Source organism: Tursiops truncatus, chromosome 10 (assembly GCF_011762595.2).
Source record: "Tursiops truncatus isolate mTurTru1 chromosome 10, mTurTru1.mat.Y, whole genome shotgun sequence".
NCBI classification, from domain to species: Eukaryota; Metazoa; Chordata; class Mammalia; order Artiodactyla; family Delphinidae; genus Tursiops; species Tursiops truncatus.
Window position 1 is genome coordinate 101,512,552 of NC_047043.1, and position 23,382 is coordinate 101,535,933.

Here is a 23,382-nt window from a genome sequence, read left to right on the forward strand (position 1 = left end):
TACCTGTGTGAGTCATCGAGAAGGTTTTAGGGCTCTGTATGATATTTGCCCACATTCCAATTATATTTGCAATGAACAATTAAATCTGAACTAAGTGTACCACAAAAATACCTAAACAACTGAAATTCATTCCATTTAAAAGCTTTATACGTATACTTGGGAGTTAAGTAGCAAACGTTGGGAAACTGGAACCTTTTGGATTCAATCTGCCAAGATGGTAAAATTATTTGAGAGACTGTGAATCTGGTCCCCAGCCCTGAATATCCAGAAACTATATTTGATGCTGCTGCAAAAGACTTTCTAACTGATGTCCCCACTGACATTTTCTTCTCACCTTTGACGCGTTCCTTACTTCCTGACCTTGGCAACCTTCCTCAGACATTCTCTCATCATGTTTCTGTGCACTTTCTCACTGCTCCCTCTTGTTCTCCTAATTCTTCATCCACCAGCCGTTGTAAGCTGCTCCCATGCACGTGTCCAACTCTCAGCCCCACCCATCCCTGCTCTTGTGGGCTCATTCACTCATCCTTCTCGCATCGTCTACTCCTAGCATCTCCTTCTCACCTCCGAACCTCTGCTTCTGCCTTTCTTTCTACTGTACTCCCCAGCCTTCCCCAGCGCCTCCTTTCTTGGAGCACGCTCTTTCCTCTATTTCTCTTACCCACATCTTACAGGTCCTCTAAAAATCTACTCCCTTCCATTCACTCAGTGGACGTTTGTTCATGCTGTGAAGCGTGAGCTCCAAAGGGTGTCTTGGGTGTCCTTTCCAGGCAATTTACAAAAAGATGACACTATCAGTTGTATTCCACATTTAGCCTAGTTGTGGCTCCACAGTGGGGGAATCTCATTTTGCTTCAATTGACACATCATTTTTTCCCACTTTTGACTGCCTCCAACTTCAATATAATAAGTGGATCAGCACTTCACTCCTGAGTTATACCTCCATCCCACGTAATCGATCCTAGTTTAGATGTTATCTCTACTGGGCCTATGACACTGCATAAGGTTATAACGAAAGTAACGAATATATACCCAGAGGAAAAACTCAGTTATAATCACAAGTGAGCCTCATAACTGAGGCAGTCATAAATTATGTTGCATAATGTTCTTGTTCTTAAAATCATAGAACTATTAATGTTTGAGTGCGTTAATTATTCGCTTCAGGCTGTGTAGGCAGCCAAGAGATAACGGCTTCCCTTTAGTTTAAAAAAAAAAAAATGCTGCTCAAGTGCTTGGTTTGCTTTCAGCCCATATTTCTTTTTTTGGCCATCTTTTTGTTACCCAGCATCTTCCCCGTGTTGTTTTTGCCAGTTAGGCATCAATGCAGATGGGACGAAATAAAAAATTGGCATCGCCATCATTTTACCAGTCCACTCAGCCTCCTGTCTCAACCTCTTTCTTCCCATACTCATGGGAAAGTGATGGAGGGGTGGGAAGCGAGGTGACAGAGGGTGACGTTAGGGAGCGGGATGGGGATTAGACGAGCAAAGGACTTAATAGAAGGAGTGGGAAGGGTGGGGAGACACAGAGGATGTTCAGAGTCACTTTAACCCACATTAGTGGGAACAAACCAGTCTTTCACCAGTCCCTAGTGGGGGGTGCAGGACCACACATATTCATGCCAGAGAAAAGAAAAAAATGCATTCGGGTAAAAAATTACTTAATAACCTCTGTAGAAGTTTGGTGGGTGAGGCAACACAAAGAGGACTGGTATCTGTGGCATCGTCTTACGTCTGCTGCCTTTCTCTTCTGTTAGTACAGAGAATCAGTTGGTTGCAAAAGCCCACATTTCATCGGCTGAAGGCAGCCAAAGGCTTACTGCCTTTTCACCATATTTTACTTGGTGGGTATAGAAGGATGTATCACTACTGTTCTTGCATTCCAAGCGACTTAAAAATTTGATAAAAATAACTTTGCTTTCAACAAGTCAATAGACTTTCATTTAATCTTACCTGACTGTGCTCTAGAAATTAAGAAACAAAAGAGAATTGGGGGCTAGTTGTGTATATAGTTGAACTGAAATGCAAGAGGAAGGGAGAATATTTCATTTTCACTGAGGCAAACTGCTGAGAAAAAATAAAAGGAGTTACACTCTTTTAGCTTCTTCTTACCCAGAACATAAATCTCACTGTTGACCACAGCTGTGCTGAATCGGTACTTTGAGTACTTCATGGGTGCCTGCTCTGTCCATAGATCTTGGCTGGGGTCATACTTCAGCAGCTTGTTGCTTAATCGATCAGGTTCTTCGTCAGGAAGATCCATCTGTGTGAAATTATGACAGCCAGTATAATAACGTACCACTTAGAGATCTTCGTGAGTACCTGAATGCAATTAATCAAAGCAGACAGCCAAGGAGATAAATAGAGGTTAACCGTAGTGAGTCATACTCACAAACACACCAAATCCCATGACTTGGAGATATAAGTACACTGTCAGTATCGGAGGAATTTATATTCTACGATAATGGGGCTAAGGTGTTGGGTTATAGCAAACAATCTGTGATCTGAGCAGTGAGGCAATACATAGAGCATTTTTTTTAAAAAATGAAGCACTGCAAAGCCTTAAAAACGAAACCAAGCTTTTTTGAATAGTATTTAAAGTATAATTTTATTTTACCAAGCTTTATAGTGGCGGATTAAATAATATTTGTGAGAAACTAATTTTAATAATTTATAAAGCATTTTTCTTTATAATATTTTTCTAATCCAAGTGGAACAAAATTACAAAAACATTTGAGTGTTTTAGTAATGAGAGTATTTTTATACCATAATATAGGAGTGGTCTGAATTTAATTTTAAAGATACATGGATTAATAGAAATTATTTGCAATTATTTTTATGTATTTATTTTATGTACGTATATATATATATATATATATATATATTTTAATGACTAGGGAAAGTAGAAGTTGAATACACACAGATGTATGTAGCTTTTCCTACTCCTGAACTTGAGGTGAAGTAATATTTTTTGTCTATAATGTGTTAGGGCCTTCTATGACTTCAAGCTAAAGATGCTTAAGTGTCTTTTGCTTTTTGTTTTGGATGAAGGTGTTCAACAGAGAAATAATTTCCATACTTATGAAAGTTGTATGCAGTTAGTTTTAGCTCAGGGTTACAATCACTGTAGTGCAATCACTACCCCATGCTTTCTTGCAATTTAATGTATTGTATTCGGTACAGACTAGCAAAAGCTTTCGTTATGCAGTAAATACTGACGTGTTTGAAGACATTATAAATTAGGAAATACTGACTTTATTGTTTTAATTTTCCTTCTAATTTAAGTATTTAATATTTGCTTTAGTGGAAAAAAGCAAAGAAAAGCTTTTCTTTGGAGCATATTCATGCAAAATTAACTATGTAAATGAATAGTTCTGAAAAAGCTTTATTACAAATAATTTGTCAGGTTTCAGCTACTAACTGTGATTAAATCTAAGCTACTTTTTGATACATAGCATGAATTTTAAAATGTATTAAATGTGACGTTTGTTATTAAAACAAGTATGATATACCATAAAAGGCAAAATTTAAGCTTATGAAATGATTTAAAAAGCACCAGTTTTATCATGAAGCGAATCTGGCGAAAGAAGAAATCACATAGGCTAAAATAAAATTAGTTTATGTCATGGGGACAGAAAATGAGCTGGTAAGATTAATCTTTATTAGAAAGACTGGTTGGCCAGGGCAGAAGGCAGCTGGAGTGAAACTTCTGTGAGAGCCCCAAGGCGCTCGGAGGGACACGAAAGAGGAGAGAAAGGGCCTCTGTGGTCCCACTCCACTGACTTCTCCATCCTGTCTTGCGTCCCTTCTCTGGGCTTCAAGACAGTCTCTGGTTTCTCTATCTGCTGATGCCCAGCAAAGACATGAAGAGGTTAAAATTGCAATATACTTTTGTGGAAATGGTTGTGCCATCACAGGATGAACATTCTGGTTTCCCACTTAGAGTAAGAACTTTAATATGAAAAAGACCTAAGAATCCTTGCCTCAGGTCATACAGCTGTAAAGCAGAGAGAAGTGGGATGAGGATCCAGCTTTTTCGCCTCCTACTTAGATGCTCCTTACAGATAACCCCTCAGCATAAGCATCCTTCATAGTCAGCAAGGATGGGAAGGGTTATGAAGAACACAGCACAAATACTGAATGAAGTCATGCCTATGAATAACACTTTAAAATTCATTCTCCTGAGCTGCTTTAACACTTTAAAATCTTCCATTTAATATTCTATAACATAAAAGGCATTTTACCGGAATGTGAGTCATACTCTTTTAGTATTCAACAACTACAACATTTCTCAACAGAGCGGCCAGACTCAGCACAGCCATGCCAGTTAGGTACACAGGAAATTTCTTAACCTGAGGGGTCCAGCCTCCAATCACGTAAAGTTTATTATTCACTGTTACTACAGCATGACACGCCAACTGTAGTGGAAGGGGGGACACCCTTTTCCAAGTGTCCCTTTCTACAGAGTACTTATCAACACAGTTTGTAATAAGATACTGGTTTTTAATTTTCATCTGTCCTCCTATAACATAGAGGTCGTTATGGATGGTGCCCAGAGCGTAGAGCTCTCGAAATTCTGTTGTGCATAACTTTTCCCAAAACTGGTTTCCTCTATCATGATACCTGTAAGTTAACAGAGAGAGAACCCAGAATTAGATTTAATATAAAAACAACTTGCCAAAAAAACACACTTGTTTCTTTTCCAACGAAAACCGATATGATTTGGTTCTTCTAATTGGAGAAGAAAAAACCATTAAGATAGTGATACAGGTTTGTGTTTTTTGGGGAAAAGAAATGCTGAACAAAATATAATGTACACAGGAACAGTCAACCACACCCACCTAGAGAATTTTAGAAAAAAACAGTATATTGAAAAAGTATAGATTATCCAGGGACTAGCCTTCATTTCCTAATTTTGGGAAAGAAAATTAAAAATAGGAAAGTCTTGGGCTTCCCTGGTGGCGCAGTGGTTGAGAGTCTGCCTGCTAATGCAGAGGACACGGGTTCGAGCCCTGGTCTGGGAGGATCCCACATGCTGCGGAGCAACTGAGCCCGTGAGCCACAGCCGCTGAGCCTGCGCGTCCGGAGCCTGTGCTCTGCAACGAGAGGCCGCGATGGTGAGAGGCCCGTGCACCGCGATGGGGAGTGGCCCCCGCTTGCCACAACTAGAGAAAGCTCTCACACAGAAACGAAGACCCAACACAGCAAAAATAAATAAATTACTAAAAATAGGAAAGTCTTTCAGCAAGTCATTTGCTAAAAGAGAATATGTAAAAATAAACATAAAAAATGTCTTATTCTGTTGACTAGAAGTTTCATTTTAATACTACATTAAAGAAATGTGTTTAGAGCAGAAAATCTGGAAATATTTAAATTCAGATTTCTAATGGGATGATGCAGGATATATAGAATTTTAAGGATTGTTCTTGTGGTTCTAACTGGCTTAGAACAGAGTCAAGAGCATGCTCCTGTATAAAAACCCACCTGTAGGTGTCTGCTGGGCATTTCTCAACTGTTTTAATCTACTAGGAATGGTAATTTCAGTAATTTCTACCACAAATAATTATGTTGGTCTGAGAAGAGTCTTGGGAGAAGAGCAGGGACACTAGGTGATATGGTCTCTCAACACCTCCTAGAGTCCAACACATTAAGTAATTATCTGAGTGTGTGCATGTGTGTGCATGTGTGTGTGTGTGTGTGTGTGTGTGTGTGTGTGTGTGTAGCATTACATGGTCACCAAGTGGATGAGTCTGTGCCCATCTTCTGTCTTGCCTGTTGACAATGGCAAGTCTATTTTCTCAAATCATGATCGGGACACATAGTCCAGGACAAAAGTACCCATGGGGACAGTGGGATAAAATAATGTGAAATTATTTCTGTCCTAGAAAATCCAGAAAGTATAATTGGAATTCAAAACTAAAACAAAACAAAAAACAAAAACCAGAATAAATATGGAAAATAAGAAAAAAAATTTGTTGTTTGGAAACAAATTTTGCATCAGACATGTGACAGTTAATCGTATTACAGAAGTTTTCCCCATTGTTCTAGGCCAACTCTTATGGAAACCAAAGTCCCTAGCAGCACAGGTGATATTTTCACCACTATTTTTAATTGTTCTGGATTTTAGAGGGGAAGGGACAATTAGGTGTCTACAGGTGGGGGCTACTGAAGCAAAGACAATGAATATATAAATAGAACTAAAAAATGGGTTTTGGTTTTCTGAGGCACGGTTTAAGAAAATAGGCCAGGAACAAGATAAATCCCACGAAGGATGGGAAGTACATGTTTGCTGGACAACTTGCTAATTGGATTTTTGTTTTAACATTTTGAATTAAAAATGGGGAGAGAAAATGCCCAGGTGAAACTATAAAACTTATTATTTCGATATGACATAAAGAAGAAAATAATAGTGGCAAAAGCATTCAGTGTTCACAGAGGTTGACAGTTTAAAGACAACACTTACATCCTCAGCTGTTTGTCTACCAAAGTACGAGAGTTAAAAGAGATGGAAAGGTGTATTTTTTTAAAAAAGAAACAACCTGCTATAATGCTAATCTACTTCCTCTTTTAAGTCAAAAAGAAATATATCTGCATGGAAATGTGTAAACTACAGAGTAGAGGCACGCTGAAGAGCATCTTGGCAAAGGTAATTGGGGTAAGGAGCAGAGATGATGTGGCAGGAGTGGACCAAAGACAGTGACCTCGGGTGGTACTGTCAGACCTTAACTATGCAGACAGCACTGGGAGTCTCATGTAAGCCTCAAGCAGTGCTTCTGATAATCTCTTTATTTGCCTTGCTGACAGTTTCACTATTGCGAGAAGTGAGGAGGGCAACTGATAGTTTTACCCTAATTCTGACCAACGTGGAAGAGCTGTTGGTGATGGGAACCGGCGTGAGTTCAAGACAGGAAAGAAGGGAAACGCGGGGTGTGTAGTTAGACACACGCATAAAAAGGGAAGCAGGCATTCAAAAACAGTTAAGAGGAAAGACTTTCAAGGATGAAAACACACTTTTTGAGAGGGTTGGACGTTTGTTAACAATTAACTCTGATGGCAGAATTGTGGACTATCCTTATTTTATTTTTTAAATTTTATTAATTTTATTTTTGGCTGCATTGGGTCTTCGTTGCTGCACACGGGCTTTCTCTAGCTGCGTCAAGCGGGGGCTACTCTTCATGGCAGTGCGTGGGCTTCTCATTGCGGCGGCTTCTCTTGCTGCGGAGCACGAACTCTAGGCGTGCGGGCTTCAGTAGTTGTGGCTTGCGGGCTCTAGAGCTCAGGCTCAGTAGTTGTGGTGCACAGGCTTAGTTGCTCCGTGGCATGTGGGATCTTCCCGGACCAGGGCTCAAACGCATGTGCCCTGCATTGGCAGGTGTATTCTTAACCACTGCGCCACCAGGGAAGCCCTGCACTACCTTTAAGAGGAAGAAAATAGGTATCTAAAGAACCTGAGGTTCTGGTACAGGAGGCTCTAAGGTGAAAAGAAGGGCACCCAGCCAAGAGCAAGTAGGAAACAAAGGTCAGGGACCCAGAGGATCCGTCCCAGGAGAAACATGCCCCCTTTCCCACAAGCACCTGAGGGCCTGTACCTGTTGCTGCTCAGTGACAGCCTGTCACCGCAGGCAGAGGGCCAGTCACTATCCAGGGCTTGTGTTCCCGCCCCCACTTCTGGGAAGAAGGGACACTTGCTCAACGTGTGAAGGTGACAGCAGGACGGGCCGAGAGCCTGAAGCACATACTGCAATGAGGAGAGATGACAGGAAAATAGCAGACCTCTCATTCCTTCTCTGTCCCCACTTTGCTGTTGAGAATCACTTACCGACTGACTGAAAAGTCTGAGAAACCGTGCTACGAGGGCCCAGAGAGGGGAGGGAGTGCAAGGAGAGTTCAAGGACCTACACGTACAACTCTTATTCACCCAGGTAGATTTAAGGGTTGAATTCTTGCTGAGTAACAGGAAACAAATCTTTCTGTCCTCACACACAACACCTAGACATACACTACTACTTAGCAGATACTCCTGTTCCTAGACATACACTACTTCTTAGCAGATACTCCTGTTCCTCTTACAGTTCTAGGGTTGAAGAATTCTTAGGCTACAAACATTTTACACTATTAGAGGTTTAGCAAAGACCCACTCGTTAAGGGTACAGAATGAAGGACTTCCCTGGTGGCGCGGTGGTTAAGAACCCGCCTGCCAATGCAGGGGACACGGGTTCAAGCCTTGGTCCGGGAAGATCTCACATGCTGTGGAGCAACTAAGCCCGTGCGCCACAACTACTGAGCCTGTGCTCTAGGGCCTGCGAGCCACAGCTACTGAGCCCACGTGCCACAACTACTGAAGCCTGCATGCCTAGAGCCCATGCTCTGCAACAAAGAGAAGCCACCGCAATGAGAAGCCCACACACCACAATGAAGAGTAGCCCCCCGCTCGCCACGAGTAGAGAAAGCCCGCGTGCAGCAATGAAGACCCAACACAGCCAAAAAAGTACAGAATGAAAACTGACAGATAAATAATACTTTTTGGTCAAGAAGAAAAATTACTTACTACTCTGAATTGTGAACTAATAAAAGTCAGTTCAAGGCGTCAGCGTTAATAAACTTTTCTTCTTGTTAAAAGTTATATTCAGCTCTTCAAAAACAAAGCAATTATAGCATATGAATAGTGAAAGCTAAGAGTGAAAATATACAAAGGAATCATAAAGTATATACATTTAACTTATGCAAATTCAACTATATGTTCTTAATAATGAAAGGGAGAGAAAAATAATTTTAAAATGTGGATGATTTCATTATGAATTTTACATCTATGTAAAATACATGATTACAGGGTAATTCTGACCACACATAATTTAAGATGTGATCACTCAGAAGTACTTCGGCTGCTAATGTCAAAGCAAGATAATTGAAACAAAGTTACAAGTATATGGCTAGATACGAACCTGTAGATTTCAACATTCTTGCTCTTTTGTCTGGAGAGTTTAGAGGCACTTGCTTCTCCAGCCACAACGATAGTGTTGTTTTCCATGACAACACCAGTACACACAGTGCCTAAACCCTCCCCATACTTGGGAGAGGAGATGAAATAGGTCTTGCGCAATGCAGGATCATAGCAAAAACTGGCATCTCCGTAGTTCCTGTGTCTCGACCTGATTCCTGAAGAATTGGTGCCAATGCACAGCAAAAGACTGGTAGTCTCCATGCCATAACGAAGATTGAGAGAGTGCTGTTGAGGGGTCTTGATGGCTTTGAATGCGTTTTGAATGATGTCAATGCAATTTGCATCACACAGAAGCATTGTGTTCCTTTTCAGGGCTTGTCTTAAAAAAGAAGGATTTACCAGTTGCAGCCTAACTTGCTTCAGAAGTTCCACAAGATGCTCTGTGCGCAGTTCTCGATTGTGATTTACCCATCTCAGAACTAGGTCCAGAATGCTCTCCTCTCTGGATATGTTCAGGTCATCTGATTTAATAAGCGTCAGAAGTTGGTGCACTTCAATTTCTAGTATCTCTTCATGTAAGCTCACCTCAGCAAAGTGCTGATATAAATACTTCTTCGATTGATCAGCTAAATCCTCAGCTCCAATCTGCTTTGCAAAATGATAGATACCCAAACAGTTCGAGGCATCCATATGGTCCATCATATACTTCTGACACACACTGAAGACTTCCTCCATCTGCATAAAATAGGCGGCCATAGCCACAGTCTGTACATTGGCATTACTGATCTCCAAAGCCGCATGGTACATATAATTTAATATCACCGACACGCTTTCTGCTGTGATGTCATAAAGTACGACTTCCCTCTGAGTACACTCAAGTAGTCCACAGGTAAACATCGCTTTGAAATAAGGACTAAATGCAGCCAGGACCAGCCTGTGGCAAGGGAATTTCTCCCCTTCTGCGATGAGTACAACATCAATCATCTCTGCTAGTTCTTTCATGTTCTTAATTTTATTCAGTAAATTCAAGCTGTGTTGGTATTTTTCTTTTCCCTCAGTCTTGCACTCCATGGTGTCCTCTCCAGTGTTTCTAAGTAAGTCTTCTTTAAATGTAGCTTGATTCTTGAGGTCCTGTTTACATGTCTTATTACTCACCAAGCAACAGAGATGTCATGTAACATTCCTGAAGGAAAGAAAAGAGGGAGTTTTCTTCTAAGAAAAAAATTCTCTGTAATTTAAATATGCAGCCTTAGTTCTAAGAAGTATTTATAAGTAAATATTATTCATTCCAAGCAGAGTAGTTTAACATTAAGATAGCTACTTTGGTATCTAAAAATAACGTCGTTGATTGTAAAATTAAAAACAGGAAATTATTAAGCACTAACAATATTTTCCTAATTGGCGGCAGAGATTTTTCTAGCGGAGGCTGGAAAGTCCTCCCTCCCAAGGTGAACGAAGAGAAAAGGGATAAAATGAGCACCTTTCGCATTTACACTTCCAGTTACCAAATTCAGCTGACCCACAGATGGAGGATACAGAGGCATTAGGAAGCATCCTCTCTGAGGAGGTGCAACATCACTGAAAAGGTTATGTGCACCGTCCCCCAAAATGCACCCAAGTGCTATCAGCACCAGTCTGAAAAATCACAAGGGAGGGGGTCTTGTAGGCTGGCTGAAAAAAAAGTCCACTAAAATTCTGCTCAAACTTTGCTATGTGGCAAATAATTCAAAACAGTGCTTTGGAAAGCGCAACCAAATACGTGCTGATGTGAGAATTCACAATACTTGAAATTTACAAGTAAATCATCCTAATCTTAGAAAACACACAAAAGTCCTCCCATTTCTCTGCCCCTCCTGCGTGGCTTCTCTCTCTTCCCTGTCTCACAGAGGCAGAGGTGGAATCACTTCTTGCCTGAAAAAGCACTAGTCTAATTAAAAATCTCTTTAAGCTGGTTGTCTCAGCTTCCCCTTCCCCGGGGAACTGCAAACAGGATGTTTCAAGGAAGCTAATTAGCTCTTTGGATTTAAAGAACACTCCTAGAGCCAGAAGCCTTAACGGGAGGAGCAGAGCTCAATCTCTGTCACCCTGTCCAGGTCTAATGCGGCTGTAAGTCCCAGCAGCGAGAATAAACCTCGATGGTAGAAAAGTCAGCACGAGGAGCTCAGAAAGGCAGGGAGGTGATAATTTCAACACTGTGAAAGCAAAATCTGTCAGCCGTGAAGCTTATAAATCTTCTAAACTTCTGTGATCCTGTAAAGGATTAGAAATCTCATATGTCTCAATGAGACTTGGCACTTTTTCAGTGTTGAATTAAAGTTCATTTCAGGAAAGAAATGTTAAGCATGATAGGAATGTTTAATTATATAATGGCAACTGTAAGACCTAAAAATCGCTGTGCTGAAGGGTGTGGAATCATAACAAGTAGCCAGTCTTGGAACCCGTATACTTGAAATAGAAATAAAAGCCTCCTCGCTGGATTTTCTGGCGTTAATGGCTCAGTTTTATTTCAATGAGAACTTAAGACTTTCTGTGCAAGGGTTTGCAGGTTAAAAGTGAACGGTTGCTTTTTCCCTTTATTTGTTTTAGATTTTTACAAAGAGAATCCAATTATGGGTAATTAAGAGGTCATTATATTTCTAAGTTCTCCTACAACACATTATGACTAGCCCAAATCATATTATGTAGGCTTCTTTACACATAAACACATCAGTCAACTTTATAGATGACAGCTGTTACTTCAAACTAAAAATCGGTAAAACCTTTCTTATAAGGAAATATTTTAAAATTTCTATTCCATTTGTACTGATATACAAGAATCCCTCAAAGGGTACCAGTACCCACAATGCTAGAAGGCCAAGGGCAGCTTCCAGATAGGATCACGTGATCTAACACAATGCAGATAGTTCAGAGTCATTAGTTCTTGATGTTGCTGGAAAGAAACCAGGCGCCGGGGACCCAAATGTTAGGACCACAACCTAGGATTTTGTATCTTTAAGGCAGGAACCAAGCTACCGTCGTTGAACGTTTTGGCATAGGGCTAGTTTAATGAAAACGTAAGTGGCATTAGTTTCAAAGAGAGGTTAAAAATGAAATACCTAGTACATTATGGACTGGTTTTCTCAATAAACATGTTATAGGTAATATCTTATACACAGCTCTATAGTGGACAATGTTGGCTTTCTCCCCACATTCAGCCTGCCTTTCCTTGGTGCCACTGGGGTGGGACTGACTCCCGTTCTTACCACTGAGACTGGTTCAGGGGCTGGTGGGAGACCTGAGATTGGCCCGATTGGAGTGAAGCTCAGTCTCTGGTTCACTGGTTGGGGGTGTCCACGTGTTACAAAGATGAGAGGTCTGGATCCACTGCAGCCGTGTCCCCATAGCCAGCATGAGGACAAAGCCAGTATAGGAAAGAAGGCAGAGATTTCAGAGCAGTGGAGCTGGAAACATGCCTTATATCTGTGTTTTTCAGTTTTGAGAGAGACCATTCCCCTCATTGTTTAAGCCAGTTTGAGTTGGGAGTGCTGGTCCTGGCACTCAGGAGTCCTCACTAGTGTAAGTGGCATTTGCAAAAATACTGAGACAAGGTTGCTTAAGGTAACTGCAATTAGATATTGTATAAAGTTTCACTTTAGGTATATTCTTGTATTCTCTATTAGTACACTGTCCAGTAAAAGAACTGTAGAAACTTCTAATTATGCGCATTTCTCCTTGATAGAAGGCAAAATTACCTAAGTCAGCTCTTCTGAGTTTACCTCTTCTCATTAAATGGCTACACCATTTTACAAGCGCACGAACTGAGTTTTGAGCCCAGTTCCATCTGACTCCAAAGTCTGCACTCTTAATCACTCCCTCTAGAGCAAGCACCAAACTAGGGCCAGAGAGAAAATATCTCAGGCTTTGTAGGGTTTCTGCCTTAACAATTCAGCTCTGCCGTTGCCATGCAGAAGCAGCCACAGATGATACATAAACCAATGAGCATCGCTCTGTGCCAAAAAGTTTGTTTTACGGATACTGAAACTTGAATTTCATACATTTTCACATCTTCTTTTGATTTTAAAAAGCCATTTAAAATTAAAAAATTCATTCTTGCTCATGGGTGATATAAAACAGGCAACGGGGCAACAACTCGTGTGCCACTGTCATAAATAAATCCACTTTCTAGATTATGTCTGGTGCCTAATCTCCAATTCTCTGCTTAACTCCAGATGAAGAGTTTTGAGAAGGGGAACAGTCAAATTCCTATTTTAAAAGGATCATCTGGTGTCCCCAAGATTCCCAAAGATAAATCAATTTCTTGAATAAATACTTTACTTGGGTACAGTTTCTCTGCCCCAAACGCTGGCTTCAGCAACAAAAAATACTTTTAAAAAGGAAATAACTGTTTCGAACATTCAGAAGAAACATTTATGAATTTTTTAGATGGGCACATATATTTAAGTGTCCCTTCCTTCTAATTGCCTTTTATAAAACTCTTGAGAGCTACTCTAATTGCTGTGGATTTACAGACCAAATGAATTTACTGGTGTAAATCCTGAGAGATACCTGGTCAGTTACATTAGCCACCATGCTTCAGCAAGCATTCTCAGCATTGTTCCTTGTATACGTAAGGTACACAGAAGATGCTGGCATTGCAGATGGGGCTTTGAAGTGAGACGGTCCTGGGCCTGAATCTCAGTTTAGCCACTGCTTTCTGTCATCCCAAAATTATGTAACGTTTCTTTTTTTTTTTGTTTTTTGTTTGTTTGTTTGTTTTGTTTTGTTTTTATTGCGGTACGCGGGCCTCTCACCGCTGTGGCCCCTCCCGTTGCGGAGCACAGGCTCCGGCCGCGCAAGCTCAGCGGCCATGGCTCACGGGCCCAGCCGCTCCGCGGCATGTGGGATCTTCCCGGACCGGGGCACGAACCCGCGTCCCCTGCATCGGCAGGCGGACTCTCAACCACTGCGCCACCAGGCAAGCCCTGTAACGTTTCTTTTTAAATTTATTTATTATTTTTTTATTTGTTGGCTGCGTTGGGCCTTTGTTGCCGTGCGCGAGCTCTCTCTAGTTGCAGTGAACGGGGGCTACTCTTTGTTGTGTTGTGTGGGCTTCTCATTGTGGTGGCTTCTCTTGTTGCAAAGCATGGGCTCTAAGTGCCCGGTCTTCAGTAGTTGCAGCACGTGGGCTCAGTAGTTGTGGCTCATGGGCTCTGGAGGACAGGCTCAGTAGTTGTGGCTTGCGGGCTGTAGAGCTCAGGCTCAGTAGTTGTGGCGCACGGGCTTAGTTGCTCCGCGGCATGTGGGATCTTCCCGGACCAGGGCTTGAACCTGTGTCCCCTGCACTGGCAGGTGGATTCTTAACCACTGCACCACCAGGGAAGTCCCATAAAATTGTGTAACCTTACTGAACCTTGGTTTCTGCATGTGTAAATTGGGGTTACTGTATATAAATAAAGTAGTTGGATCAGTCTTTCGTATCCAAGTGCTCACAGTGGGGTAGCAGAGAGTACCTCAGAGGTTCGGAACGTGGGCTTTGACTTGGGTTCCTGAGACCTGGGTTCTGATACCTCGCTCTACCATTTACAACGTGAGCAAGTTTCTTAGCCTCTTTTTGATTCCTTGCTTGGAATTAGTTTTGAGAATTATATAAGAATAGCTGGGAGAATTAAATAAGGCCATGCATGTATAACATGTAATTTGCTTGGTAAAGCTGAAACTGGATACACCTGTACAAACATTTTTTGAACAATAAAAATGTTTGGGTTCATATACAAACTGCTTGTGGGTACAGACACAGCTCACAAATAAAAGAGAGCTGACAGCAACTTTTTCTTGTAATGAGGGCCCAGAGGGCATTCTCCTTTCATCAGCAAGATAAAACCGTATAAATGTTCTCAGTGATACCAATGGGAAGTTATTCTCTGCTCCAATTTATAGAAGACTGAATTGTGCAGTCATATTAATAGTACCCATAATAATGGAGAAAAAATGAGTAGCAAAAATAAATATAAATCACAAGAATAAAGCCTAATTACTTTGCAAATCCAAAATGCAGTTTTACCCACGTCCAGTATACTTAGTGTTAAGAAATGGATTCCTATAAATTTTAATGTGGGGCTTCCCTGGTGGCGCAGTGGTTAAGAATCCGCCTGCCAACGCAGGGACATGGGTTCGAGCCCTGGTCCGGGAAGATCCCACATGCCTCGGAGCAACTAAGCCCGTGCGCCACAACTACTGAGGCTGCACTCTAGAGCCCACAAGTCACAACTACTGAGCCCATGTGCCTAGAGCTTGTGCTCCGCAACAAGAGAAGCTACCGCAATGAGAAGCCCGCTCACCACAACAAAGAGTAGCCCCTGCTCGCCACAACTAGAGAAAGCCCGAGCACAGCAACGAAGACCCAACACAGCCAATAACTAACTAACTAAATAAATTTATTTAAAAAATAAAATAAAATTTAAAGTGGCATAAAAATGTTAGTTTACTTAAACTACCAATGTTTTGTTTTTACAGTGTTTAATTTTATAATCTTTATATTATCTTTAAAGTTGCTACTTTTTCTAAAAAATGATTGATACATGACCATGACTCCATGTTTTGCTGAAGTTAAAACTAGTTTAAATTCATAGCAGCACTGTTTGAAATAGTAAAAATTTGGAAATAACCTAAATATTCATTAACAGGAGAACAGATAGACTGTAGCATATTCACTCAAGAGAATATTATACAGGAAAAGAAAAAGAAAAAAAAAGGAATGAACTAGAGCTACATGTATCGACATTGATGAATTTCACAAACATCAATGTGTGAAAAAGACTAAAAAGAATAGGTGCTGCCCGCCACTGATATCTTCTGTAAAATATGCAAAACAATACTATATATTCTAATAGAGTAAATGTAGGTGATATATTATGACAAAATAAATATAAATGGTGAATCTGGTAAAGGGTCTATGGGAGTGTTTTGTCCTACTGTTAGAACTTTCCTGTAAGTTTGAAATTATATCAAACTAAAAAGTTAAAAGAATTGTATATTCTTTAAGGGCATGTACAACTGTAGTGGAATATAAAGAAAGGTAATTCTAAACACCAGGTTCGGGACAGTGGTTGCTTTCAGGAGGCGTGGAAGCGAGGGCACACAGCTGGAGGAGGGTGACAAGGAGTTTCAGTTGCATAATCAACGTGCGACTTCATCAGCTGTATGGCAGGAACCCGATAACATACTTTATTATTCATTAGGCCTTTTTGCACGTCTTAAATATTGCATAAACTAAGTTTAAAAGTAAAAATTGTATTAACATTAGAGTAACTTACAACTCTGAAAACCTAACCTATTGGGTTGGCCAAAAGTTTTGTTTGGGTTTTTCCATAACATCAAAACCCGAACGAACTTTTGGGCCAGCCCCATACAGTGTAAACCACATCAGTGCCTGTACATATATATAGAGAGACAGACAGACAGGCAGACAGGATACATAGATACATTGAGAATTTTCCTTTTAACCTGTCAAAGTGTAGTCAGCCCAACTTATGAGTCATTGGAAAATACAGATGCTTACAACCTGCTTCTCCAGTCTTAATGAGAACTGCTCTGGGAGAAAGGCAGAAACAACTCCTTCCTACTTGTGGTTCGGTGGGAAAAGAAGTTACTGGATTCCAGAATCAGTGTATACATTTTTTTCCCATAGAAATGTTCAGTATGTGAGTAGGTCATAATATGAAGTGATGGAGTTGATCAACAGCAAAGCCTTGAATTTTATCGAAGAAAAAATCTGAAGACCTGAGAAATGACTTGGTTAGGGTCCTACATTCCAGCCTAAAGCCCCCTTCAACGGATTTTGGTTGGCACGCCAAGGAATGTCAACATGACGTCAGTGATGTCTCAGTTCCAACGCTTAAAACACAGCCCTTCTGTAAGTTGGTGACTCTCATGTATGAAATCATTACCCCACGTTTAAAAAATACCTCAAGCCTATTTGCACCAGCACTACCCGTCCTCCAGACATTAGGAGGCCCTTCCTAACCTGGCACCTCCCAGCCCTTACTACCCCATCTCTGGACTTTCCCTCCTCATATTTTCCAATCTCTTAGTAGTACTGAACCACTCACTGTTCTAATGCTATGTGAATACACATGTTGTTCCCTGTGTCTGGAATATTCTTCACCTGCTTCCACCTGAAAAAAATGTAACTGGCTCTTCAAAATTCAGCCCAGACGTCACTTCCTCAGTGAAGCCTTCTCTGCCCTTCCTTGCTTGTACCTTGAACACGGTGGTTATTGCACCGCTGTTACTGCAATTTATTTACGAATTCGCCCTCCTCGCCTTTCACTGATGCGCATATTGAGGGTAGGGGGTCAGGTCTTAACCCTTTCTGTATTCTTAGCGTCTGCCTGTGACAGTGCGTCGCACAGAACAGTTGCTCAAGACGGTTTGTGCAATTAAGCGAATGCTTTGCTTAGTCCTAAATTACAAGTTCATAACTTTTTTTTCTTTTAGGTTTTATACATGTTATTAACCACTGTCTTGAAGATATTTTGATTCTTCAAGCTGCTATCGGTTTGTCCAAGTCAAATAAATCACCCAGAATCATTAACTTGATTTCCTTGCCTACAGCCTGACACATTCTGACACCCACTTCTCCCATCCTCAAAATTAATTCCCCGTCAGCACTGCGCTCAGGAATTTGGTCCCCATTCTTAGAGAACTGAAGCCAGAGATAGCAAATTGGCTGCTCGGACTTTTTTTTTGTAAATTAATTGTCAACACGCAGCGCTGAAACATTCCAGCATCTATTGAAAAAAAAAATGCAAGCTAGGGCAACAGTGGGTTTTTAATTCCCATGGCGACAACCACCAGCAGGACGTGAGTAGCCCCACCGCTCAGATGGCACACCTCCTCCCCATTCCCAGCCCCCCCCCCCCCCGCCCTAATGCAGACCTGAGAGTCAGTCCTCATTTATAATTTCTCTCACCCCTGCCCGTTTAGTTCTCCTACAGCATTTACCTTGGTGACCCCTGGCTTTCCCCATTACTCCCCACACCCTAGTTTGCTTCAGCATCACCATCTTGTACAGACCCTGGCTGAAAATGGCTCAGGACACCTGCCCCACCCTGAATGCACTCCGAGTCTCCCCGGAGCTTTGGAAAATACTGGATTTTTTGCAAAGTAATAATCCGCTCCACACACCTGGCTTTTAATGACGGCCAGGATGGAGATAAAGCTAAATAAGGCAAGCTTCCTCTTTCCTTTCCTTTGAAGAGCTGACGTTCTGCATTCTTACCAGAGCCTTTACCATGCATCGAGTTCGTTAGTTACTCTTAAGAATCCCGCGGGGGTGGGGGGGTGGGAAACGCAGGGCGATTAGACTCCTCGGTCTACAGTTCAGAGAGCGGATCCTGTCGAGTGCCTGGCACTCTTCTCGGTTCCAGGAGGACCCCGGGACGGGCAGACACAGGCGCCCCCTCCACGGCCGCCAGGGCCGGCGAGGGCGGTCCAGGACCAGGCGGTCAGGGGCGCGGGGCTGCACGCGTGGCGGGGGCGCAGGTGCCGAGGGGCCTCGGGTGGTCCCCGCGGCCCGGTCACCGTTACTTACGGGGCTACCCCGACGGGAGGCGCCGCCGCACTTGCTCCGCAGGGGCCGCCGCAATGGCGCCGCGACCCGGCCTGGGGCGCCTGACCTGCTGGCGCTGCCCAATATGGGCAGAGCCGGCGAGCGATATAAATAGACGGCGCGGGGAGGGGGCGCGGGCGCCCGCGGGCAGGAGGCGGCCTGGCAGCTCCGCGGGCGGACGCGTGCTCGCCCTCCGCGCCCACCCTCCCGCTCTGGGCTGCAGGGACTACGCGCCGCAGCGCCTGCGTGTGTGTGTACATGTGTACACGTGTGTACAGGTGTGTGCACACGTGTGTGTACAGGTGTGTGTACAGTGTGTGCGCAGGTGCAGGGCATCAGTGCCTGAGGCTTCATGCTCAGCACCCGTGGGCACGGGAGGGCGGGATTCCAGCAGTTGCCACAAACTCAGTTTTTGGGTCGTTAGTGACTGTTCTGGCCTGAAGGACTGGGAGCATTGTGGCCTGTGCCCATCACACAGTGCTCACCCTACAGAGCGTCACACTGTAGCCAGGTGTGCAAACCTGTCACATTTCCCCACACCCCCGAAAGCTCCCAGAGGCCAAGAGCTCTGTCCTGTCCACCTTGGCGGCCCAGTCACATGCTGGCTGGGGCCCTCCAGAGAACAGATGGTCAGGGAGCGGTCACTGATTTGGGTGATGGAGGGGCAAAGCTGGTAAGTGACAGGAAGGAGGGCCTTACCTGGTGTCCTAGCTCCGCTCTGCCCCTGGAAGCCTCATGACCTCCTGTGATTAGCTCAGATTCTTGGAGGACAGTAGACAAGACCGTATTGCACCTGGCTTACACCCAAGTTATTAGGAGGATGAAATAGGAGAGCCAATAGGTGTGAAAGTGCTTTGATAACTATCAAGTAACCCAAGTCATTTTCTCCTGATGAGGCAGGTATTATTAAATGCAGACTCCTCCAAAGGTCTTGAAAGTGGGGCAGAAGGCCACCTCTTACTGATAGTACTGATTGTATCCTGTCCTGAGGCAGAGACAGGGACATTTCTTTTGGAGGCTCTTCTGCTTTAAGAATCTGTCAGAGAGGGACTTCCTTGGTGGCGCAGTGGTTAAGAATCTGCCTGCCAATGCAGGGGACACGGGTTTGAGCCCTGGACCGGGAAGATCCCACATGCCGCGGAGCAACTAAGCCCGTGTGCCACAACTACCGAGCCTGCGCTCTAGAGCCCGCCAGCCACAACTACTGAGCTCACGTGCAGCCATAAATAAATAAATAAATACACGAATGAATAAATAAATAAGAATCTGTCAGAGGAAAGCTGGGGAAGGGAGGTTCCATCTGTCTACTAAGCCTCACCTGCCCACTCCTGTGATGATAAACCACCCAGAGCCCAGCCTTGGGGCACTCAAGGCTGCACACAACTTAATCTAATAGATTTCAGGGTTTTTGAAAGGTCACAAACCTTCTGGATGCCAAATTTCTCTCCACATCCCAAGATTATTTCATTTCCCCCAAGCAATGAAATCCTCAAATCCTGAGTCTATGAATCATCAAATCTTGCATGAGGCAGAGTCCAGGTACACTAACTGTTATTTTCTGTTGCTTTATTAAGCAGTGGTTAGTATCTTGCATACCGTGTGAGTCAAGATGTATAGGTTCAGCTGCTCTAACAGGGAATTCCAGTGATAGTTCCCTAACAGGAAAGAAGGTAAGTTTTCCTTCTTACGGTGCCTGGTGGAAGGGCTCCAAGGCTCCTCAGGCAGCTCCACAGTCACTGCCCCGGGCGCCTCCCCTCCACCCTTCTTACTCCACCTTCCCTGGAGTACTGCCCTGGTCCACATGCTCCAAGACAGCTCACCACCACCTCCATCTGGGAGGAACAGGAGAGGGGGGAAGCCTCCCCCCTTTAAGGACACACCCAGAAGTCACTCTTCAGATACTGTTGTCTGTAAGTTAGTTATACGGTCAAACCTCGCGCATGGCGGTGGGACTGGGAATTCTAGTCTCTCCTGGGTGGCCAGTAGCTCCGTTATTTACATTACGATCCGGCCGGCAGTCTTTGCCCTACACATTGTAGATTCATCAATCCACAAACGTCTATTTCACCTCCCATAAAACCTTGCACCACTCCTTTCTAGCCCTGGTTTCAGGTTTAGTTTTGCATTTGTTGGTGTAATTGTGAGATCAATGGCCCTTCTCCCCACGAAGTGAGGGCAAGGCTGTATCTGTTTCTGCTCACCCTTGTGCCCAGAGCCTGGCACCAAGCTGGTGCTCAGTAAATGGTTGCGGACCCAATGGATGCACATAATTAGGGAATTATCTCCCAAGTCCAGCTCAGATGTCACCTCCTCCGTGTATCTTTCGCAGAACACATCTCCAGCAGAATGACTGACGCCACTGTCTGTGTTCCCAGGGCCCTCCCCCTCTGCTGTTGACAGGTAGCACTGGGCCCATGGCCTGATGACTGTGGTTTTGGGTCTCACATGCTGCTGGGTGGTGGGCACCTCCAGGCAGAGAGCGGCTGCTCTCATCCCTGCATCCCCAGAGCTCAACAATGGCTGGCACGTAGAAGACCCTCGACAAATTTGTGTTGACTTTTTTTGTGCTTGAAAACAGTTGGCTTCTATAGAGAGCAAATGTTTTTGCTTTCCCCTTCTCTGCTTTTGCCCACCACTGCTCATGTAGCTCCTCTCTCGAAGCATTCTTTAATTAAGTCCCCAGCCCTTTCCTTCCACCTGCTGGCGCTCACACCACATTGCACGAGAAAGCCTGGGGTCGTGCAGTGTACGACTCACCAGTGACACGGTGTGATCCCAATTGCTCTCTAAACTTCCAGCTGAACTCTGGATTTTGTCCTTTCCCATTATCGGGGTGTTGCCATTGGAAGAGTAATGCCTCCCTTGCCGTCTGTGCATTTGTCTAGTCATTTAAGAGACATTTATTGAGCAACTGTTCTGTGCCAGGCATAACTAGATGCTAATGAACAGCTGTGAATAAAACAGGCTTGGTCCGTGGAAGAATATACTCTGGTGAGGTGATAGTTAATCTCTCAGCTCTCCCTTCTCCCTCTCTTTCCTTGGGTGAGATGGTAGAAGCCATGAAATCAGAGATGAAGCCATGTTGGAGAGAGAGAAGCAAGGGGATCAAAGACACACCCAGGCTGGGGATGGAGGTGGAGGAAGAGAGGGCGATGGAGAGGAAAAGAATATTCCGTGGATAAAAGCAACAGGAACGGACAGAGCATGGCTGCAGAGGAGGGAAGTGGTAGGAGGAGCGTCGGATTATGGGAAGAATTAAGAACAAAGACCAGACCCCAGGATCTGGCCAAAACGCCACTGACAAGGGTGGCAAAGTGAGAGCTGGGCTGAAGTAGGAACAGGCCGCAGCCCTTCAGGGCTTAACGTAGAGAGGCTCACCCGCCTTCTGCTTCTGCGGGAGCCCTGCAGGTGTTTGCATCATCCAGGTGGCTGTCCTCCTCTGCTTGGCTGTTAGGACACATCCCCGGTGGAGGCTCTGCCTAGTCCCCTGGGTGTTTGTTGGTCTCCAGACAGAGGGAAATAGTCGGGGAACAAGTGCACAGCAGATTTGTGGGGGTCAGGCCTGGAAGAGGCAAATGTCCGGCCGCTCACTCCCTTTGGAAAGATGGAGGCCACGTGGTCACACCTCACTGCGAGAGAGATTGGGAAATAGAGTCTCACTCTGTGACCAAGAGGAAGGGAAAAGGATTTGCTAGACAGACGGCCATGTCCGTCACAGACCAACTGGAAGCAGAGACACTGGGTGCAGACCAGCACTCGTGGAAGGCGGATGCTAGTCCCTCAAGAGTTTCCAGAAGACAGAGTTCTAAAGCCATTAGAACTGGTTTAGAACCATTTGGGAAATGGTTTAGAAGCATTTGGGAAATGCTGCATTCCTTGTCCCTTTGGGGAGAATCAAAATACAGTATTAAAGGCTCTAATGAATCCTGCAGTCAAGAGGCAAGGCATTTCCTAACCATTCTTGACTTTGGGACCTCTGGGTCTATGATGTGAATATGGGTCCCCATGGGACACACCTGGGAAATGCTGATGGGGCAGAAGGAGGCCTTAGGGTAACCTGAGGATGTGTTAAGATAGAAGCTTTAAGTCTGTATGAAGACAAAAACCAAGACACCCTTGGAAAGGGGGAGGCTCCAAATGTTAGAGGGGAGAGAAGATGCAGGATCTAGGCTGGGGAAGTAGAAAGGAACAGAAACCAAAGTGGGAGCAGAAATGCCAGCTGTCTTTGCTGGGTGCAGAGAAATCGACTCAGTTCCTGGAAGGAAGCGCGAGACCCTTTGGCTGATAGAGGGGCTGAGGGGAAGCTGGGGGTCTGAGAAGACACCATCTAGAAGGAAGCTGTGGAGAATCCTTAAAGGACTGCATGTCTCCACTCTTCCGAAGAATAATGGGTGGAAATGGGAGGAAATCTCCTCAGTATGTTTTATAAGTTAGCCCACAGTTAGATTGTAGATGAGTAACCCCCTGTCTCCCGAACCTGATAAAGATGACTGTAAAAGATGTGATGACGGCTCTCGCCCGCTTGAGGACCCTGTCTCATCCCACCCAGTCCTTTCACGTACTGGAGCACTGACTGCCTCCTGGCAGGCGGTGGTCCTGAGTTCAGGAGACTACGGGGGGCTTGCAGTTTGCACAATGCCTTTGCTCATCTTTCCATTTCATCCTCACACCACCCAGGAGCAGGACGAGCCTCAGGACGGCCGGTGGTGAATGGCAGGGTGGCACAGTGAACGTGTGAGGGGCCTGGCTTTGGACCACCCACCATCCTTCCATGTCTGTTATACCATCTGTCTCATCATCCACTGAGATAGGGTCTGTACAGGGGTAATCAGGTTAGGATGAGGTCATTAGGG

At 44.0% G+C, this 23,382-nt stretch overlaps 1 long non-coding RNA gene across 1 annotated transcript; it reads right to left on the reverse strand.

The window, feature by feature from the left end:
- Positions 1-2,718: 2,718 nt before the first annotated feature.
- Positions 2,719-18,603, reverse strand: LOC141275714 (uncharacterized). The gene is made up of 3 exons (XR_012323957.1): positions 18,512-18,603; positions 8,942-10,123; positions 2,719-4,622 (listed from the first exon to the last, which is right to left on the reverse strand). It is a non-coding gene; the product is annotated as an uncharacterized lncRNA (long non-coding RNA).
- Positions 18,604-23,382: the final 4,779 nt, after the last annotated feature.